The following is a 22,481-nucleotide window of genomic DNA, read 5'->3' on the forward strand; positions in this document are numbered from 1 at the left end:
ATGAGAAAGGATGATATGAAAGCCACTAAAAGCCTTTAGACATGCAAAGTTCCTGCAATTATCCTTAAAAAAAATCATATTTTGATTAGTGCAAGCTTTTTGGGTCAGATGTGATCATCCTACCCTCACACTATGCCATCTTGAAACAGAGGAATGTGACAACACACTCCAGCCCTAGCTCAGTCTTGCAGAATTTCAGTTACGCCTGCTCACAAGGCAAGGACTGCATATGCTATTAAATGCAGTTAAAGCTACACTGTTAAAATATTGTCAGAGAAAAATAAAGGTTCCTATGGCAACATTAACTCAATTGCTCTGCATATAAGCTATTTGTTCCACTTGTATTATTTTTGTCCAAAAGGTAATTTTGGTCTGGTAATGATATTAAACAAGCACTTAAAACAAAGAATGAACACTGGCTACCTGCTTAAATTGCTGCAGGAACTCTGTCCTTTTTGTTTCCCGACATTTTAAACAAAGGAAATTTTCAACATGCTAGAATTTTCTTCTCGCTGTTTTATCCCCTGCACACCCTCCCCCTTTCAACAAGGCAGGATAAAAATAGTTCAAGGTAGAGGTTTGGGGCTGTTAGTTTGTTTTATTGATATTTTTCTACAGATTTGATTCAAAACATATTGGTGTAATCCAGAAAAGTATTGTTTTCCTGTGAAGAAAAATCACTTGTGTGGTGAATTGATTTCAGAACTCCTCAAGAGACCTGGAAATAATGGGATAAGTGTATCATCTTCCCAGCATGAAAACAGAAACCCTGGACAGACAGAATACTATATATCTAGTTATCCACAGGGAACTATCCCTTCAATTACATAAGAAATTGCAGCTCTAGAAAGCCAGAGCTGGAAGGGTTGTCAAGGCAAACACAAAAGTCTGATCAGGACAACAAAGCAGCTGCATGCTTGCCAAACCAATTTTAAACCTCTGTAGCCCTACTTTTTCTTCCCAAACCTGTAGATCGGATTCATCTTCTGTAAAACTTATTAGAACAATAAATTTTTCTGGTGGGTTGCTTCTACAAACACCAAACCTCTGTGTATTCATATCTCCATATTACAACACTGCATTTGGCTGGGGTATTACTGTGTTACTCGCCTGAAAGTTCATGTAAAGCTTGAGGTTAAGAAAGATTTCAAGTCATTGATCTGTGCCTGCAAGGGGCTTGCTTTTTCCTATTTCAAAGCTAAATACAATTATTCACATTCATCTGGCAGTTCCTTCCAGCTGCTAGATTTTGTTCTATTCTTTTTTATGCTTAGTGTTCAAGCAAACAAAAAAAAAAACAAACCCCTTTTATTTGTTCACGGAGCAAAATATACAGACTGATACAGAATTCTGGTAGCCAGCTGTGATCAGCTAGACTGAGCACTCATTAAGCTTGCAGTTAAAAACGGGTTTTATCAGGCAGAAAAGTTGGCTTGAAAAGCTCACAAGCCCTCTCCTCCTTCCTTTTTGCTGCAACCAGTGAACACTGAACTGATCTGTCAAAATTAGCCAGACTATTAAAAAAAAAAACCACACAAATCCTTTTCCTTGTTTGAAGAGAATTTTTGACAAAGATAATTTCAACTACCCCATTCATAAACACGGCCTCTCAAGAGAGTAGTAGCAGCACACTCAAGGATGCACTGAACCATACTGCAAGGGTGCAAAGCAGCAGCAAGTCACCTCTGCCAGCAAATAATGTATTCAAAAGAATGACATTACATAGTTTGTCACCACAAATCATGTGTTCCCATGCTTAGTCATTCTTAGCTTTCTTCTCCAAGCCTTTTCCAGTTCTGGGAGGATCCTTCAAAAATGAAAACCAGCGCTAGATGGAATACTTCCAGGGCAGCTGCAACAGTGTTACCTCCCATTTGATTAACTCCAGGTCACATTCTTCTCTTGGCTACAGCATCATATTGGGATGTTCAGATAATTAAACACCATATCCTTTCATTATTTTCTACAGTTGCCACCACTCACAATAAAAGTTGCCCATCCCATTAACATCATCTGGAGTCCTACCAGAGGAGCAGCAGTACAGCCCACCACTCTGCACTGCATATACTCAGCGATTGCCACAATAATCACTTTGCAAACAGTTATTTAAAAAATATATATAGTTAAGAGCATTTGTAAGGAAAGCAAGCCTATTTAAAAGCCCAACCGATTCCCAAGGACAGGCTGGCATGCTGTTATTTCTAAATGGGGATCTCAGTTTTCTGAAGTAAAACAAGTTACTGGTGTTTCTCTTTCTAAAAGAACACTGAACAGGGGTCACCCTGTAACTGTACATATAATAAAAGCAAACAACTCCAACTTAGCACAGATCTCTTCCAGCGTAGTATTTTGCTTAACAAGAAGTCACTAAGGCTTGCTTAACCTGAAAAGAGTGGAACTAGAGCATTGAAAGACCTGTACCAGCACCTTTCAAAACCGGTATTCAGAAAAAATGGGAGCTTCAGATTTGATTGAATCTCCTTTGTCAAAACTGGATCACTAGCCAGAGTTTCAAAACAGTACAGTTACTTCCTCTATAGATAGGACAGAGCTGGTCCCTTCTGAATACCATAAGGGCACACTGACCTCACCTGGTAAAGACAAAAGACTCTTCAGATGCAGAGAAGAGCCGCGCTGTTCCTCCACTGAAGCATGAAACTGGGACCAACAGATGAAATCAAGTTACTTAGGCACTTTTGTGTGAAATCAGAATTGATGTGGTCTTCAGTAACCTACCTGCAAAACCGGCTGCATAGTTTAATAAAGGTATCACCAGGCATACTTAAATAACGTAAATGAGACCAAGACAGCAAGAGCTGGATATTAAGAAAACAGACTTCTATCCAGCGTAAAGAAATAAAGAAGAGTAAGGCTTTAAAGAGTCAGATTTTGTAAACTGTTGCCCACCTGGAAATAATGTGAACTGCAATATCTGGGTTTTGGAGTTGTATTTTTCCCCAGAGACAGCAAAAACATTTGTAAAATGAAGTTGAGCTTAACATCATGCTTGATTGGATAGACAAAAATATTACATTAGCACAGATACGACCTATTTTTCTAACGAGGAAGGAAAAAAAAAACCACTGACAGTCAGGATCACAGCTTCATGGGAGAGGAAAGGAATGTAAGTTGCGTTACATTGAAGGAATGTATAGAATCAGGGAGCCCAGAAGTGGACACAGCACTCCAGGCATAGCCTCACCAGTGGGGTGAGGGAAAGATCACCTCCCTCAACCTGCTGGAAACATTGCTCCAAATGCAGCCCAGGATATCATTAGCTTTCTTTGCAGCAGGAACACGTTGCTGGCTCACATTCAACTCTGAGTCCACCAGGACTCCCAGGATCTTTTCTGCAAGGCTGCCTTCCAGCTGGTCAGACCCTAGTATGTATTGGCCCATGATTGTTTTTCTCCAGATGAAGGACTTTGCACTTCCCTCTGCTGAACTGCACAAGGCTCTTCTTGAGCCATCTCTCCAGCCTGCCAAGGGTCCCTTTGAATGGGAGCAGAAACCTCTGGCGCCTCAGTCACTCCTTCCAGATCCTGTTTATGTCTCATCCTCCCTGATGCTGTGCAGCCTGCTAACTTCCTCCCTTAACTTCTCCACTTGGTGACAGCTCTTGAACGGCAGCACATTTCTTGCATACAAGGACATCTCTCCCTACCTCAGGAAGGGGCACTTGGGACTTGCAAGGCTGCATCCAGCATCTGAAGGTCTGTCTGGGTTAAAGTCCCTGTCCTGGTAGGAACAGGTACTCCAAAAACTGAGGAATGCACCACCATATCAGAAGGTTGAAGCTGTTCTGAACTTGGAGGAGGACCCCTTCTCTGCACCCTTCCACACAAACTGCTGCATCTGAATTCCAATCGAAACGGCTGAGCTGTATGAGAGGTGTCTCATAGGAACGGAAAAACAAACTGCCATCAGTATTTTGCCTAAAAGTTTTGCTGTAGGATGTGGAGGGAGATTTAAGACAAAGGATCCAAACATTCCCTTGGCACATAGTTTTCTTCCCCACTACAGAGAAACCGGCCCAGTTTACATTAGGCAAGACCATCATTCCTACTGTGCTACCTTGCAATGCACATCCTCCATTCTATTAAAAGGCTTTTAGGTGGTATAAAACCTTGCCGCAAATAGCAGAACACTACTAGCCTCAACATGACAAGGTTGCAATGTCCGAGTGGCTTTTTTGCTTACATAAAATTTGCTTTTGCCCTGGATCCAGCTGGAAAAAGGTTGTATTTCCTGGTTTGGGAGAAAAACTGAGTTAACTTTCACAAGAAGTAGGGAAGGGACATAGGTGGCGTGGCTGACCTAGGCTGGCCAATGAGATATTCCATGCCATCAATATCATGTCCAGTACATAAGAGGGGGCAGTCAGCCCAGCATGTATCTGGGTTAGTGGTTGGGGAGCACATACAGGCATCAGTTTTCCTCCAGGTGGTGAGCAGTTGATCACTTTATATTCTGTTATTATTTTCCTCCTCCTTTGCTGTTCTACTAAACTCTTTTTATCCCAACTCACAAGTTTTACCTTTTTTATTCAATTTTCCTCCTCGTTCCACTGGAGAGGAAGGGATGAACAAGTAGCCACTGTGGTTCTTCACTGCCAGCTTGGGACTAGACCAAAACAGCCACGTGGTTCATTGCTGTCAGTTTAGAGCTAAACCACAACACCTTCCACACTGAAGAGCACAAAGGTACTCAATACTCTAACAATAACGATAAAAGAACAGTCCTTGTTATTGCAAAATATCAAGATAACAACATTCAATGTTTTTTCAAAAATCAATGCTTTGTAATTGTAAGTATTAAAATATCATCCAAGTATCACAATAGATTTAAGAAATCTGAAGGTGGCATTGGAGAAGCGATTTTAGCTTATTTTACAGATGTGTAGCATTATTATCCTTAATTTATCTTCTAATACAACCTACACAGCATTTCTATAAGCCCATAAGAACAGTATTTGTAAGGGAAAATGTAACTTTTGAGTACTAAGAAAAAATAATCTGTAAATTTAGTTTACTGAAAGAGAACAGATGTGCTCAACAGAGAATTTAGGTTTTCAGTAACTGCTGAAATCACCATATGTGCCCATACATCCACACCCCTCAAAGATAGCATTGCTTTTTCATTTTTAATAGGCCACATCTTCACTCAGTTGTAACCACTACACATCGATTAACTAGAACAAGTTCAGTGGACTGGAGAACCAGGATAGTGAGTATTGAAGTGCATATCACAAGCATACAGTATTGCATCATGCAAGAAATCAGGCCGGACATCAGAAAAAAATTTTTCACGGAAAGGGTCATCAGGCACTGGAACGGGCTGCCCAGAGAGGTGGCTGAGTCACCATCCCAGGAGATATTTAAAAGACAAGTGGATGAGGTGCTGAGGGGCATGGTTTAGTGGTTGATAGGAATGGTTGGACTCGATCCTGTGAGTCTTTTCCAACCTAGAGATTCTGTGAAATAAGTACAGCATAAATACTTGCTCTGTATAGACTTTTATATGACAGGACTTGCTAGTCTGGAACTCAGTAATAAAACTAGCTTTATTCATAGTTTCTCATTACATAAGCTGCAGAAGACACTTCATTTTACTGAAAACCTTCCCAGATCACAGTGGCTTCCCTACTCTGCTTTGAAGCTTTCTTCCTCCACCCAAACTTGTGCTTAACTTCCAAGTCCATTCCACGCTTATTTTCATATTTTAAGGAGAAATAACAGAATACAAGAACAGATGACATTTTGTGAGTATCAAGGTTACTTTTGAGAACAGCTGGACTCCATGCACCCTTTACAGTAGAGTCTAGTACATCATTATGTTCTATTAAAGATGGATGTACAAACCCAAGGAGACCTAAAAAAGCAATCAACAAAATAGCAGGAACTGAGGCAGAGGTGTCCATTGAGACAGTGGCCCCACTAAAAGCATTTACACACTTCATTTGGCAATCCAGAGAAAATAATTTCTCTTTTCACTCAAAAACGATTGACTCTTTCTTTTAAATTCAACTGTTTTCTTGCAATATGCTTCATATGGTAAAATGGAACCGACCCCCTTTTGTCCTCTGAATCAGTACCTCTTCAGTCACAGTAAAACAGGTATTAATAGTTAATAATCTACATTTTGACAGAGAAAATGCATCTGTATACTTTTAAAAGCTTGACAATACATCACTGCTCTTCAGAGAAAACCCTCATTTCAGTGCTTGTACTTTTAACACGGCAGCAATGCAGCTGCCGGTTACCTTACATGCTGCATCACTCCTGGATATAATATTTCTCATGGATTCTCTCCTGGGAGCAAACGCAAACACAGATGAACTCAAACTAGAGAACACTGTCACTACAAGTGATTTAGATTCTTTCACAGATAAGTCTTTGGAGACACCTGAGTCTATGCTGACAACAACAGAGCAGCCTATTAATAAATACAAATGTATTATTCAGAAACTAAAAATGATGGACAACTACATGTGCAGTATCACAAGTTCCCTATATACAAGCCTGTTTTATAAAAAAGGAGAATGCTAGATGGATAATGAGAATGAATTATAGAACACACAATGGGTATACATGAACATGTAAATGCATCTGCCTAATACAGAAATCATGTACTATAATTAATATACAGATGATAAATTCTTTGTAAGTATAGTACTCAGGTAATCTGTGGAGAATTACAGCATTATTTTCAAAGTTCAGCTTAAAATTTTGTTTTGGGATTGCCAATCAATTAGAACTTTTTACATAACCTCTTTGACTAAACAGCTTGCTCTCTTTCATGTTGCCATTCTAAAGTGGGAACAAATGAAGACAATCATACATTTGAAGAGACATTTATTTTCAGAATCAGTTTACTTACTAGGCTTAAGACAGCCACATCTGTTAATCAACTTCAGGGCACTTTACAAGTCTTAACCAAAAACACATTTGAGGAATTATTTTTACTTTGAGCAGAGATTTAAAAATTGGTCCCTATATTTTATAGTTTTTTCAAAAGAACAACTACAAATCTAACTGAACACTGACAAACATATACTATACATATTTATTGTATATGCATATAAGTACATACTTTAGATATAAATGCACATATTTAGAACACCACACTTCCCTACCTCTGTGGTCCTTGAAATATTTTTAGGTAAGCCAGTACTGAGGTTCAAACATCTATCTTGTTCAAAACTTAGAAAAGAAGGGGTTGAGACAGAGCTGGAGATACAGATCACAACCGTGACAGAGGTTGAAGAGACATTGAGTGCAGTAACTAGGCATGAACGTGTTCAAACACTACAGCAGAAGGAAAGGAAGGAAGCTGCTCTCCATTACCACCCCTCAAAATCAACCTCCACTGCACTTGCATGGAGGGTGGGAACGCAATTATAACCAGCGAAAAACCAAGATGCATTCCTTTTCCCCAGTTCCAGTTGCTTGCAGTAGGTACCTGAACAACCTTTAAACACCAAGCTGCAGCTCAAGACTGTTGCTACTGTGCTACCACACAATTTCCAATCTAAGCAATTACACCTTAACCAGAGGTGGTGAGACATTATGAAATGGTGCTCTTCCTGATAAGCTCTCTCCCTAAACAACAGGAATCCTTACAGGAGACTTATTCACATGTATTAACAATGAACAATATTTACACATATTGAAAAAACGTACAAACATTCCCATGTCATCCAGTATTTCTCAGTCTGTGAGCATCTCCTGAATAAAGCCACAAGATGACCCTCCCTATTCCATTCTGGTTTCAAAGCTGATTGACACTACAACACACCAGGAACCATAAGTAATCAAAAAATTTAATTTTGCTTCTAAAAAATACTCTGCACTAGCTCAAGTGTTCACATTTTCTTTATCTTTGTGACTAACAAGCTTGAAGAAGGTAAAGGAACAATCTGTATTATTTTCAATAGATGTATTTATTTTGCAGTGAATCCTTTTCTGTTGCAGTAAAACCAGCGAGTTCTTCCCTTTGGCTAAGGAAAACTTTGACAGATTATGAAATTTCATGTTTATTATTCATTAAATTTAACTGCATCCACAGAATCCTTTGACCACCAGGATACTGTTTTGAAAACAGCGGAAATTTGTAAGGTTATACTAAAACTTTTCAGTAGCCAAGTTACAGTATTTGCTCACCACCTCACCAAGGTTTATAAAACAAACTAAACAGGTACAGAAGGAGTGCCTTGATTGCAGCACTGAAAATTAATCATTGTGCAAGCAGTCACACCCGTGAAAACACTCCCCACAGTGATTATGGTATAATTTCCTTTTTTGCCAACTTACTTAAATTAATATTTTCTGATAATTCATTTTTTCATAAGCCAATGTTTACAATTAATGCCATTATTTCCAAACATGCCAAAGTCTTATGATCTGGCACTCACGTATAGATGCATTATATGACTTGTTCACAATAACCGAACAAGGGTAAAGTCAGAGATCCAGTTTCCAGGTTATCAGTCTAAGGCTCAAATTTGCTCAATCTTTTTAAGCTACTACCTATACACAAGTGTCTGTACATAAGCAGTAAGGAATAAACTTTTCTTTATGGAATTTCTTGCCCAGTTCCTCTTCTTTAAGCAGTTCTTCCCCAATCAAAGCAGAAAACAAGAGGTGTGGCAGGAATTGCACTCGATTTTTTTTATTCAGGCCAATCAATTGGGTGAAATCTTCAATCACAGCAGTATGGTAAAGCTGCAGTCATTAGATTTGTGAGCTGAACACTGTATAAAATTGTTTAAGTACTCACAGTTACAGGCAGCTACTGTTATCTGATTCCTCTGTTGCAGACAGCTCCGTTTTGTATCCTGCCCTAACAGACAGGTATGATTGCAAACGACATGGCCCACCAGCATCTCAGCTGTGAGAGTCAGGATGCTTCTAAGTAGATTTTTGCCTTCCTTGCCCCACTAGCAAACCATCTATTCCCATGGTTATTGCAGAAGTCCACCCGCATAGACAATCTTATCATGAGAGAATTAATCTGGTTACCAAAGACTTTGAAAACCTGACATTCCAAAACATTTCATTATGTTAACTTCTGCCATCATTGTAACAACACAAATGGACTAATACAAACCAAGGAGTTGTAGTCCAACTGATTCCAAAGATCAACTGCAGCTGTTTTTGTCTGACTGGCAGAAGGTAGAAAGGATATGTAAGCTGCCTACTAAAATACTTAACGCCTTCTACTGAAGCATTACAGCCAGAAACTCAGTTCTTTGTATTCTTAATGCTTTTCTCTTACCAAGTTTGCTCCTTACAAAGTAAATTCTCCAAGTGCTTCAAAATGCAATGATGCCATCTTTGCAAAGGTTTCTGTTGAGCCACGTAACTCATCCCTTCCGATCTCCACAGTGCCTCAGTGAGCCTACCTACATCTATTCACTCCAATAAATCTATGTAAATCCACTGTAACTAACAGTAGTCTAACTACTATTGCTTTAGCATAAAACCTACTTTGTTGATACTCTGCAGACTATTTTAACACTTAATACATGCAGAAGTGCAACAAAATTGCAACTTCTTGTGAAACCACAGAGGGGAAAGAAGTGTTCTCTTCTTGAACAGCTAAATCAATACCCACTGTGGAAGAACCAAGAGAGACATGAATCTATTCACCACAATAAAAACACCTACAGGCTTAAACAAAAGAATGAAAAACCAGGAAGGTCACAACACTACATTTTGGCACAAAAGTTAGTATGAATTGTATGAATATGAACAAAAGAAATAACGAGAGGACAAACCATCTCAACCCAAATGCTCAGTTTGCTTCTCAAGCTTTTCCTAGAAGCACAAGCTGCAAAGAAATTATTTGATATCATGTTACAATGCAGTGCTATGAAACAACAGCACAATATGTAAAAAAAAAAAATATTGAAAATATGTAAACTTTTTACATTGCAGTCTCTTACCAGAGACTTTCAGTCTCTTGCCAGAGAAATCACAAGCAAACAGTATTTCACTTTCTCTGATATTTGATAATGTGGAGAGGTACATACACAGACTACAAATGCAACTGCTGTTTCTGATTAAAGGCTTCCTTTGTGTTCTATCTACCACAAATGTGAAGACCAAAGCAATAAATCACAAACAGTTCTCTCGCTTTCCACAGTTGTAACAGAATTGTACATACAGTTTAGAGAAGGTAACAGAAATTGCACCATTTCATTTTTTTGCTCAGTACAAATTCTGGAATTTTGACTTACGGAAGTATTTCAAGGTCTCTTCTATTTGCTCAGTTGTTAAGTCAATATTCGCATCGGGGGAAATGAGAGGTGTATGAAGCCAGTCGTCGTGGTCATAACCATAGATTGTATCTGCTCTTAGCTTATAATGAGGCAGCTGCTCTTCCAGTAGACTGATGATTTCAACTTCAGGAAGGTTGGTACTATTGCACACATCTGTTAACAGAAAGAGAACAATCTCTTGTTAGTTACTTTAAATTGAGTATTATACATACAACCAAGCAAAGATGTCAGTTTGCTTTGGCAACAGCAAAATATTCCTGCATGGAGAAAACAGCTAGACACTAATCTGTTTAGAAGACATGATCAGCAAAAATAATCCCAAAATAGCACTTTTACTAGCAGAAAACGGAAGAGCACGCTCTTTGAGACAAAATGTCTAACCTCTAGAAGCAGGGGATAGGAATAGAGAGCAAGTGAGCATAGACCAATACAGAGTTATTATAACCTAGGCAAAATTTGGGAGAAAGGATTAGCGCATACAGGAATTTTTATTTTCTTATGTTCTGCTTGATAGATTATTTTTAGCTTGCAAAATTTACAAGCCTCCTTAACTTGGTCTTCGACCACAGTTCTGTTCCGCTGTGTTTTTTTGCCTCTGCTGCTGGCAGATTTTTCTCAAGAAAATGAAACCCAGGATTGCAAGAGCAAAAGTGTCACACTTCACACCAAGATGCACTGGTAAAGCTGGCTGCAGGAACTCCTAAGAACTTTTTGACACTTATCACCTCGATCTGCATTCTGTGGCATCAGTCCCTCATGTCCAAAAACATATCAAATTTGCAGTTTCAAAAATGGATACCAACAGCCATCAACTACTGCAAAAACATTGCAATTAAAACTAGATATTTAAATTTAGGATAAGAGGGAGCTGGGAATTTTTAACACAGAAAATTCTAATTTAACAGAAAAACCTTAACGTAAAAAGGATGGTCAATCATGGGAACGAGGACGCAGAGACTGGGGAATCTCCCAACTCTGGCAAGATTGACAGCTCGACTAAACAGTGCAATGAGCATTCACTTTAAAAGACCTGCTTTGAGCAGGAGGCATAACAGATGATCTCCACTAGTACCTTCCAACCTATATTATTCTATAATGAAAAATTCTGAGTGGGAGTATGTGTATACCCAAAATAGGCATTATCATTTTGACTACATACATTTTAACCACCATATAAAATTAACAGTAATGTCTTGCTAAATAATTAATAAACAGCAACCCTTGGCACGTTTTCTGTAAATACCTAGTGCATCAATCTGCATTCCCATTTCCATGTCAGGACAAAAAGACAAGAACACACAGCCCCTACTCCCCAAAATAATAAAGAGCTTTTTAAACCTATTCTGGGAGAACAAGCACTAACAAAGGCTGCTTACATGCTGTGCAATGCAGATCCATCTTTAATCAGCACCACAACTCCTGCAACTGTCGCTAAGAGTCGCTCCACAGTGAATAGCCAAAACTATCAAGGACTTAAGTGCACCCATAGTCTTCATCACCCTGACTAGGCTCATCAAAGAACCCATCTAGCACCCTCTGCCCAGTGGTCCCATATGAATCCAAGACCCTTCATCTCCCCTGTGCACGGCTGTTAGGTAGGTCTGTACCCAGCTCCGTCCCCTGCTGATACTGACTCACTGCCTGGGCTCCCTGGATTAGCTACAGATCCACTCAGTATCTGGCATTTGGCTGATGATCACTGGAGAGTCAGTTTTAAGTGTTACTGCCAGCACCTTTCCCCTGGTCAGGAACACAGGGGCTGGGCTCTGCCAACAAGGATCCTGCCCTTCCCATCCTGTGGTCACACACAGCTGCTGCCAGGGCTGCAAGGCCTCACAAACAGACCTATTTTTATAAGGGATAAACTCATTGCAGGATTGATGCAGACCTGTAATTCCACCAGAAGCTAGTGGAATTAACCTCTGTCAGAGGAGGGGGGAATGGGGAAGTAACACATACTTTTCTACAAACCATCAGTTACCTCTTATCTTTCTAATCCAGAAATTGCATTGTCACAAGTATAATCCCGAGCACTAAAGATGACAAGAACATTACCATTCTATCACACAACAGGGCAGAGGCTACAATGATGAACTCATACTGTCAATTTTCTGCCTCTGTCCTTCATAGGATTCTATTGATTAATACTAATACCCAACTTGGGAAAGTTGCATTGCACTTTATGGTTCAAGGAGTCTCCCATCATCTACCAGGAGGCATCCTCCTCTTCTTCCATCCAGGCTGTCCCACTAACTGTTGTAAATGTGTACATGCTCTCCAAACCTCACTGCAGAGGTGGATGTGCAAAAATCAGTGGGATTAGGTATCCCATATGTGCAGCAATGCTATTCTTCATGGAGTTCCATGCAACATGACAGTTAGCCTGCATTTTAAGAGGACCTTGCAGCCCTCTTGGAGGACTATGAACTTACACAGAGAAACAAGACCTGCTTCTGATGTTTCCAAAGCTGAGAATTAGTTTGTAACTACAAACATTTCTTCTTCCTTAGCTACCTTTTTGATTACTGACAACATCCATCTCAATGCTGGCAACCATCTCAGTTCAGAGAAGTCAGCTGATCTTCTAAAAAATATCTCCTGCTGTCAACTAAACATTCAAAGATCTGTGTGTGTGCACATGCATACACAAAATTTTTTTAATCTATATTTACATATCTATTTCATCATCATCATATTATTATTATAGTATTATATATTAATTATATATATAACTATATATTAATATAGTAATATTATTACAGTATATATCATATTACATATCTATAGATATGTAGATATGCATACCTATCTTTGGATTACCTAATTGCTTTCACTGTTAAAAATATGGAGGTTGGGGAGGTTTTTTTGGCTAAAACATTAGTCTGCCTCTTGCGAAGAATGCCAGAACCTACACAGCCTGACTGAGGCCATCTTCTTGGGAATAAGGAAGTAAAAATGTTTCAAACCAAACCTTTAGTGTCTTTCTGCATTTGATTAGTATCTAAAAAGAAATGGACTGACTTTGTAGATAAAAAGAAAAAGTTTCAAGCAAATACTTTCAAGCAGAGGAGTAAAATGGTTTGCTTTGTTATAAAAAGTATCAGAAAAAGGAATGCAAAAGAAGTTATAAACAAAACTCAAGATGAAAAAAAACAACCAACCATAAAAACCCCAACCTCCCACCCAGCGCACACAAAAGAAATTCATATAGTTTTATCGTGGAAAAAATATCCACCAAAATGCAAAGGACAGACAGTACATAATTAAGAATCATAGTGGAACACAAGTCAAGTCAACCAAGACAATTTTACTCTATCGTATAACATCTTGAGCATTTCTGAGCAATTCAAAAGGCGTAACAACTAGAAAAGTTAATAATGAGTAACTGGACAGGCAACTTATTATGATGCCATTGACTTCAACTTCTATTGCAATTTTAGAATCTGTATACCAGCAGGAAATAGAGGAAGGCTCTGATGTAATTGCCTAGTTAGAAAAACAGGACACTAATTACACTTGTGTAACATTATTTCACCATTTAAATCAGAGCAATATTTTCAGGGTGACAATTACACAGCCTTCCCCTTCGCTCTTCCCCCTCTGTTTCTCAGGGGCAGACACTTGCTATGAGAAGGTTTGCCAGTTAACACCATCCCACATCCTGAAACACCGGTTACATTTTATAGAAAGACATTCATTGTGCCTCTAGATAGTTTGCATTAATACTTCTCAGTAAACTGCAAAGATAATATACTACTCTGAATACCCAAGACATCATTTATATTTTATGATTAAGTTAACTGAAGTCTGGCAAGCAGAAAACTGTTGTACTCCCTCTTGTCCTAATTGTTACCTTCACTTTACTGAGTTAAATACACCGTAACCCTAAGACAACTGATTAATCATTAATAAAAAAAGATACAATTAAATACAGTTCAACTATATTTTTATAAGTTACTCTGTAACAGATTTTGGACTTTGTCTAAGCAATTTTAAACATGTAGTTTTCCGGACATCCTTGGCAAACAGACACAACCACAAGCAAATTAAATGCTTACATAGGTAAAAGAATTATGAATTATGATTCTCAAAGCGTGGGTCATTCCAGGTTCTGCTTTTGAAAGAAAAAAAGTCAAAAAGGATTCTCTAATGCCCTTGCTAACTGTAGTAGTCTGCAGCTTTCATCACTTTCTAGAAATAGTTTTATATATACAAAATTCATTAGTTCATTTCTGTATTATTTTTGCAAGTAACACATTCCAGTACTTTACTATCATACTAGCTTAAATGTGCCATATGTACAAACACCCTCATCTTTTCGGTGGAAAAAGATCTTCTGAGGAATAGGGCACAGAAGAATATGTATGTTTTCTAAAAGAGGTTAAACCAAAATCTTTCAGACACTTTTTTCTCCGATGATTTTGTTGTTTCATTTTCTAATCAAATGCAAAACCAGGCAGAACACTCCCATTGAGCTCTCTTCTGCATTTTTAGTTCCTACTTCAGTACCTCTTGATAATACTAATGGATTACTTATTAGCATGTTCCATATCCTTTCATACACTGGCATTTGACTGACTGGCATATCTCCCCTTTCTCTGAGTACCTTAAGCCTCTCCACCACCTCCCTCCCAACTGAAGACAGACATTACAAGCTCACTGTTTCAGCTTGTTTACATTTCCTTTGAGGAATTTTTATGAGACTTGCTTATCTGGATACTTTTGATTAATTCACCTATTTCATCTGTTCCCAGTCTTCTAGCCAACACAATTAGGTGGAAAAAAAAAAAGGCATGGTAAGTTAGTTGTTCTTTGTGGAGAATGAATTGAGGGTGGGGTTTTTTTTTAATTATGTGGGGAAGAAAGGCATGATTTTTAGAGCAACTAAGTGAGGATAAGAGTACACTTGGTTATTTTGGGCTGCACACTTATACCCCTCCTCTGCCAACAATTGAGCAAGGAGTTGATCAAACAGAAAATGGAGTGAGGTCTAAGACAACAGGAGCCAACTGTATGGAAGGGACACAGCGCCTCAACTGCTACTCCCACTCTGCCCACATAACATCACCCAGTTCATAAGACATTGTGCAGGCTGCTGTCACCCACTGCCGTTATCACACTGCACTCACGCAGCCATGCAATACATTCAGTCACTTCCCATACAGCGTTAAATACATTTAGCTGTCAGCGTTGTGTGGATAGGAGGAATTATGCCAGCACCTCATGATCAAGCAATTCATCCTCAGCTGAACCAACTTCAACTCAAGCTAAGATCAACCTGAACCACACGTAGACAGATTTGAAGATCTCATTCCAAACAATGTGGTCAACTAAAGCAGCTCACCAGTCCAACTCCATTCCCTAACTGGCTTTTGGGTTTCACATGTTTACAGCTATGACTCAGTAGGTACATCTTACTAGAAATGAAACCTAAACCTAAGTTTAACTGACAAGAAATCCAAACATACACAAAACACAGAGAAGACAAACCCTACAAATCTGTTATCTCCAGCAGGCTTTAGGAATACAATACAATACAGCTAATCGGTACAGTCATTGCATAGAACCAAATATTTAGTTTCGATCTGTCTAAATGGTGGTTCAAACCATCTCCAGTCTTTATGGCTTTGTTTGTTTTCAAGCAGAGGCTCCCCTTTCAAGGTTAAAAGGGCTTCCAGGTCTCTCCAGATCCTGCTGGCAGTAGATACTGCCACCTGGTGTTAAGAAGGACCTTATTACCCAAACCCTGAAACCACTAATGACATTGTTAGCCATTTTCTCATTTACAGACGATTGCTGTAAATGGAGCAAAACAATTTCTCATAAACTCTGCCATGAACCATGCTAGGGACAGGTCAGAACACACAAGTCAAGACAAGGAAGACCACAAGAAAAACTACCTAGAGATGGTATCATTCCCAGAGCACCATGCTCCAGAGTTGTGGTCTTGATGGAGGCTACCACCTTGCAGACAGCTCAAAGCACCTGTGCTACCTTGAAGTGCCTCCTCTGAGGAAAGGGAAAGAATCACTGCACAGAAGCCATGTGCCCAGCAGAACAAATACACTCTGGGTGTGACCCCAGAGGAAGTGCTGGGCTGCTTGGCAACTTTCAAAACACAAGCTTTGGTCATCATAGTGTACCACCCATCCACCCTGAACATCTTCCAGGGGACTTCACTGCATGACCACCCAGCTCCTGGTGCACACGCAGCCAGATAAGGGCCATCTAAATACCCTTTCCTTCCCAAACATTAAAAAAAAACCCCTCAAACTGAAACAAAAAACGCCTCAGTACCGACTCTCAAGCAAATTCTTTCATTTCCCACAAGAGAATTAAAAGATCATAACTTGTCACAACTTTTTGAAGCAGTTGAGAAAAGGGAAGCACCTAAGAGCACAGTAACAAGAGCAAATGAGAGAAACAAGGAAACCGTTTGGAGAAAGCGGCAAGAACAAAGAAGTGTACTACTTTACTTCATGCAGCTACCTATTCCTCTCCCTGGTTTTCAGTTCTGTACCATTTCCCAAACACATTGACACTTAGGTCTCTCAAATTTAAAGTAGAGAAACTTAAAAAAAACCAACACCTTTGAAAATAGCTGGTTAATAAATAACAGATTATTATTTATAGAAGCACACAGTACCTGAAAAGGGTCTAGTCCAGCGCTGTCTCCCTATTAGTTATGTAAAAACAAGGTTCTCTGCAGAACGGGGCTACCACATGGAGGCTAAAGTCCAGCCACATGTAACACAAGAAATTAAAGTTCATCAACTTGAGACTATTTCATGCTAAATACTAGTGAACCCTGACTGCTGACTTTGTGCATTCATCACATCAAGCACACAGAGAACACAAATTGTAAATCTGCATCCCTTCCCAGAAACCATGGATCAATGAGCATTAGGCAAAATTTGAATCCCTGTATGCGAATTTACATAAAATTCTATAGTACATGTACCATCACAGGATAGCATTACATTTTCTACTATTTAAGTAGAAAGTGCCCTGGTTAAAATTCTCAGTGCATCCAGTACCTCCCCCATTTATAAAATGCTGAAAAAACAAGCAACTCCATGCTGTGCTAAGTCATCCCATTCCACTGGACTGAGAAAATTATGGAGATTCCTTCCAAGAAAAGTCACCTAATCTAACTTGACCACCAACCAAGAGGCCTTGACTACATTAGGACTCTTGTTTCCCAGCAGACCACAAGGGAGCAAGAAAGCCTGGTTTTCTCCCAGTGCTTTTCCAGCAGATATTTCCTGGCTGTTTGAAACAGCCCAATAGGCTCATTTTCTCAGTGCTTTCTGTTCATTTAGACAAACATGGAACGGACTGTCATTACCACTGTGAACAGATCTACATAAAATGAAAAGCAGAAGGATAGATGAGAAACTTCAGCCCCACAATTGGGTTGCAAGCCTTTCTTCTGAAGAGGTAAACTCAGTTTGTAGTCATTTATTATTTGAGCTCCACAGGCCCACGCAGGCATTAACTACTAACTGGAGTCCAGAATTACAAGTATTTCTTGAACATTATTTGACAATTACTCTGCACATATACCTGTAATAGACAAAAAACCAGAACTCACTGTATTTCTATTCAATTTCAGTTCTAGGATGGCCAGAATGCAGCTAATTATACTGAAGTCAAATTCTACTGCTCAACTCAGTACTGTACACACACAATATGTGTGCATTAATATAATGTGTGTGATTAGCTTCTAGAAGCTAAAGAAAATTACTTCTAATAAGAAAATTCAGCATCCTCTCAATTCACTGACTTGCCCAAAGGGAAAAGAAGCCACACAGAATGCAATCACAAAGTTTACCTTACTACGAAGAAGAACTAGTATGAGGATGAGAAATCAATATTATCCAAAATAATCACGTTGTGCAGGAAAAATCAACACATTAACCAGGCTGCCAGCTGAAGTAGGAGAAAGTGCTGATCCTTCAGTTCAGCCACATCAGGCACTGGCCAAGCCTGTCTGTGGAGTAGATGAGCCACAGAACTGTCTTCTCATATAGGTCACTGGGCTTGGCCTACTTCTGCATTTTTGGGTACATAAGACACTAATATTTCCCGCATGCTACCTTCCTCTTAGAAGGAAATTCTACTTAGATTTGGCAATTGAATGCATATTGAAGTAGTAAGCTGGAAGAAAACTTGTCTTAGCCAAACACATCAAGTATTGGGACAAAGATGGGAATGTCAAAGCTAAGAAAGATAAAACAGCTAGAAACTGCAGTTCCAGTGTCATTATTTTATTACATTAAATTCTCCCTGCTTTGGTTTCATCCTGCACACATATTCTGGCTGGGTATAAAAGGGGGAGACAGATCTTGGTGATGAGACGTCATTAAACTATTAGGTCCCTACTGTATCTTAAGCCATAAATTTAAATTATTTTTGCTTCTGTATGGAAATGTTTCTCCCTATAGATAAATGCAGCCATATTAACTCGTATTTTCACATTAAATAGAAAATGAAAGGAAACTCCACCACCAAAGCTATTCTTTTAGAGCAAGAACAAAAGCTATTCATGTTTCAAATGCATGCTGGCAACACACTGTTCAGCAGCAGTAAGAATAAACTCATTCATTAACCGTTAGGATCTTCCAGTTGCCAAGACGGACTGAGAACGTCTCAGAAAAAAGCACTGATAAATCACCAAGTACGGAAAACCCTGAAAAGCAATTGTTCTGCTTTTGTTTGTTGTTCAGCCCAGCTACAAAATGTGCCAGCCCTGAACAATGGCTGTCAACCAAGCTTTAGAGCAACAAGAAAAACATAAGAATTCTTCTGTAGCTTGCTCCTCACAGCAGATATCACTTTAAAGAAAGGTAAAGCTGCACTCAGCATTTATGGAGGTAAATTATAGAATAAAAGTATTTTAATATATTTAAATATGTCAGCAGCCAAATGTAAGGTTTTAGTCTTCCAGTTCTATTCAAGTGCATTGCAACAGAAAAATAAAAAAACTAAAAAAAACACCACTCAAAAATCCACCAGGCACTTGGCCTTCAGGAGTTCTTTGTCCAAAAACTGAACTGAGAATACTGATGAATACTTACTGCTCTTGTGCATCCCTACCCTGAATAAAAGTATGCTTTTAGCAATAACAAGTGTTTCCCAAGACAAGGGAAATCTAGCAAAGAAAAAAAAATGTCACACTAGACTTCAGCAATTCCCACAGTCGCTTTCACAGGGACTCTAGAATTGTTTGTTTTCATTAAAAAACATATACTAGGAAGAGAAGTATAAGTGATGAAGAGAGCTGGATAAGGACCATGGCAGTAGCTACAGAACTCTGGAGGAAAAAAAACACATCCACAAAAACACAAAAAGATAATCCTTGCAAGAAAAACAAACATGCCTGTTATACAGACTAAGAGGTAGCATAACAACCTATCACAAGAGAGGAATCAGGAGAAACAGTAAGTCACTGGCAAAGGGTAAGAGCTGGAAAACAACTGATGGGAAATTGGGAGGGGGGGAAGGCATGGAAGAGAAGCTGTGTTAATTTAAACTGAGAATCCACCAAAAGCAAGCCAGAAACTTGATACAGAGGCAATGATGCAGCAGGCATAGAGAATAAGATCTTTTTTTTTTTAGACTGTGGTAGACAGCACTAAAGTCAGACTAAAGTCATAGAACAGTTGCAAGCACAGTGAGGTAGCTATCTCACAATAATAGGATTAGCATTTCTGGCACGCATTAGAGAAAGGGTGCTAAGAATTTATCAGTAGCTGCTTATAGGACGTGGCAGGAAAGACTAGCGAGAAGAGAATTCGATCAGGCTTATGGGATGAGACTGGTGACAGCAACAGCAGAGTACATGGACTGAGGCAAGAACCCACATTCTCAAAGTTTTAAAGGACAGACTAAAAGGTGAGAGTGGAGAAGGCTGGGGTGTGAAAATGATGCAGATTTTTCAAGATCAATGAGATGAAACCATCAGGGAAATGAAGAATTGATGTTCACCAAATCCTGCATAAGCAGAAATAAAAATACTGCCAGAAACCAGTGGGAGATTGATGTAAGCGCCACTGCACACAGCCAGGAAAAACCCATGGATTTACATGGTAACATAATCAGCAGATTCAGAAAGGTTTTGGACGAGTCACAGACACTAAGCAGACACTAAGAAGAACTAGGTAGAGTAGGTATATATCCCTAGTTCTACAGTTCTCCATGATGGGTGTAGCTATGCTAAGAATCAGCTATAAAGAACAGTTACACACATGCTTTCCAGATCCAGCTGCTGCTGGAGTGAGAAACAGCCCCTGAGCCTGTGTGTCTGACCCAGGAGAGCATTTCTTATGTTTTTGTTTGAGTTCCAGTTCCACGAAGGAATACCTTAAATCTTAACAAAACTGAGAATAACATGGAAGCAGGACCCAAAAGAGGGGACTGAAGAAGGAGGTACTAGAGTAAGTTTATGCTGCGTTAGGAACAACCACTAACAGAGAAAAGTAATCATAAGAGAATCCTGAGAGGTTCAAACAGAGGGAAGCAATTCACTGTTATTATTTTCCTCAATACTTTCGTAACCATTTAATCCTTACAGGACAACCACCCACCCCCTAACAGGTACCAAACACAGACCAGTCTCATCAGTAGTCCCACCATACCAAGCACACACAGTGGGTTGTATCTCTCTCACCCAAAACAAGACTGCCACAAATTCAGTATTTTCCCATTTCCCATATAGAGACAGTAAAGCATTCTAGCAACAACCTGTATTACCGAAATCCTTGATATCTTGGGGCAATCATGCTTTGTCAGACTCGGGACAGAAAGAGAAGAAATCCAGCCTTTCAAACAAAACCAAACACCTTTGGGTAAGGGGCATCGGGGAACTGGGATGGAAACTCTGTAGGCCCTTGGCATGTCCTTTAAAATGAAGTGACTACAGGAAAAATAGTCAGAATTACACAGTAATCTGTAGGATCAGTCATCAAAATTGTCTGATGCTGTCATGAGAGTGGAAGAGACTAGAAGCCCTGTTTCATATGGGAACATAAATTGAAACCTGAATAAGGCTAGAGGGAGGACAAAAATCCAAAGAAAGCTTTCTGCACCCAGATGTCTTTGCTAGGAGATCACATGAGGTTTGAGAGCAAGAAAAGTTGTTTTCTGTAGGTGTTTTTACTACCCACCATTGCAGTCAGTGCAGTAAGGTAGAAGTGAACACTACCTGCAAGATCAAACAATACCAACTCTTCTCAGATACTGAGAGGAAAGAGAATTTCATGGTTTGATACATACAGTGATGTAACTTCATTAAAAAAAAAACCCAAACTTGTTTTAATTAGAAACAAAACAAGACACAGTACATGTTATTACCACAAAGAATTTCTCACTAAATTTTTCGTGCCTTGGACATTACAGCCAGAGCACAGTCCTACATGGATGAAGAGTAACCAGTATAATGAACAAATTAATCGTGCAACCTAATGAAACAGCTAAGCAATTTAAATTGCAGTCCACTCATTCTCTCTTTTTTTTCAGAGAAGGACGAAGGAAACCTACATGGCATATTAAGCAGTTAGCTCTTGAATTACGAGGCATATCATGCCAAAATCATTGCAAATAGTTAGTCTTCAGACATGAGAAAGCAGACAGAAGTTAAAATATGCATAACAGAAAATTAAGGGAAACAAGGAAAAAACAAAATAAACCAAAAAACCCACAAAATCACTCTGGCAGCCAGACAGCTGTCAGAAGATTAAATCTATACTCCAGTGGTATCTCAGATTTCCATCCCCACTGTACTGTTTCTGGGAGGATGGGATTTGCCTAACAGCAGCTAATAGACAAAGATAAAAGGCAATCAGACTAAGAGGCTTTTATAATACCCAAAATGGGACCATTCAGCAACTCAGTGATACTCTGCTTTATCATGTCAAGATTATAGCTCTTCCTGTTTTACAAAAATGGGACAGGGAGTGTTAGAGAAGGAAGCCCTGGCCCCAGCTGCTGTCTCCATCAACATGACTGGAAGTGCCCAGGTCTGCACTGCAGTTACAGGAGAGATACAGACACCTTTAAAAGCAGCATCATTTCTTTCCTAGCAAAAGGAACACTAGATGGTGCTACACCCACGTTCCTATCTTTACACTCTCAGATGAAAGGTAGCAACAAGAAAAAGAGACGTTCAAAGTGGAAAAAAAAAAAAAAAACTGGGACA

The 22,481-nt window shown here is 39.2% G+C and overlaps 1 protein-coding gene across 4 annotated transcripts in view; it reads right to left on the reverse strand.

Annotated features, from left to right (window-relative positions):
• The window catches only part of TRAK1 (trafficking kinesin protein 1), a 134,740-nt gene that overhangs the window by 62,485 nt on the left and 49,774 nt on the right, over positions 1–22,481 (reverse strand). For all 4 annotated transcript variants that reach the window (XM_069859955.1, XM_069859954.1, XM_069859952.1 and 1 more), the window contains one exon: positions 10,241–10,435. The gene's annotated coding sequence lies outside the window, so the exon portion shown is untranslated. The remainder of the gene's footprint in view (positions 1–10,240; positions 10,436–22,481) is intronic.

The sequence above is a fragment of the Phaenicophaeus curvirostris genome, chromosome 6, assembly GCF_032191515.1.
Source record: "Phaenicophaeus curvirostris isolate KB17595 chromosome 6, BPBGC_Pcur_1.0, whole genome shotgun sequence".
In the NCBI taxonomy this organism is placed as follows: Eukaryota; Metazoa; Chordata; class Aves; order Cuculiformes; family Cuculidae; genus Phaenicophaeus; species Phaenicophaeus curvirostris.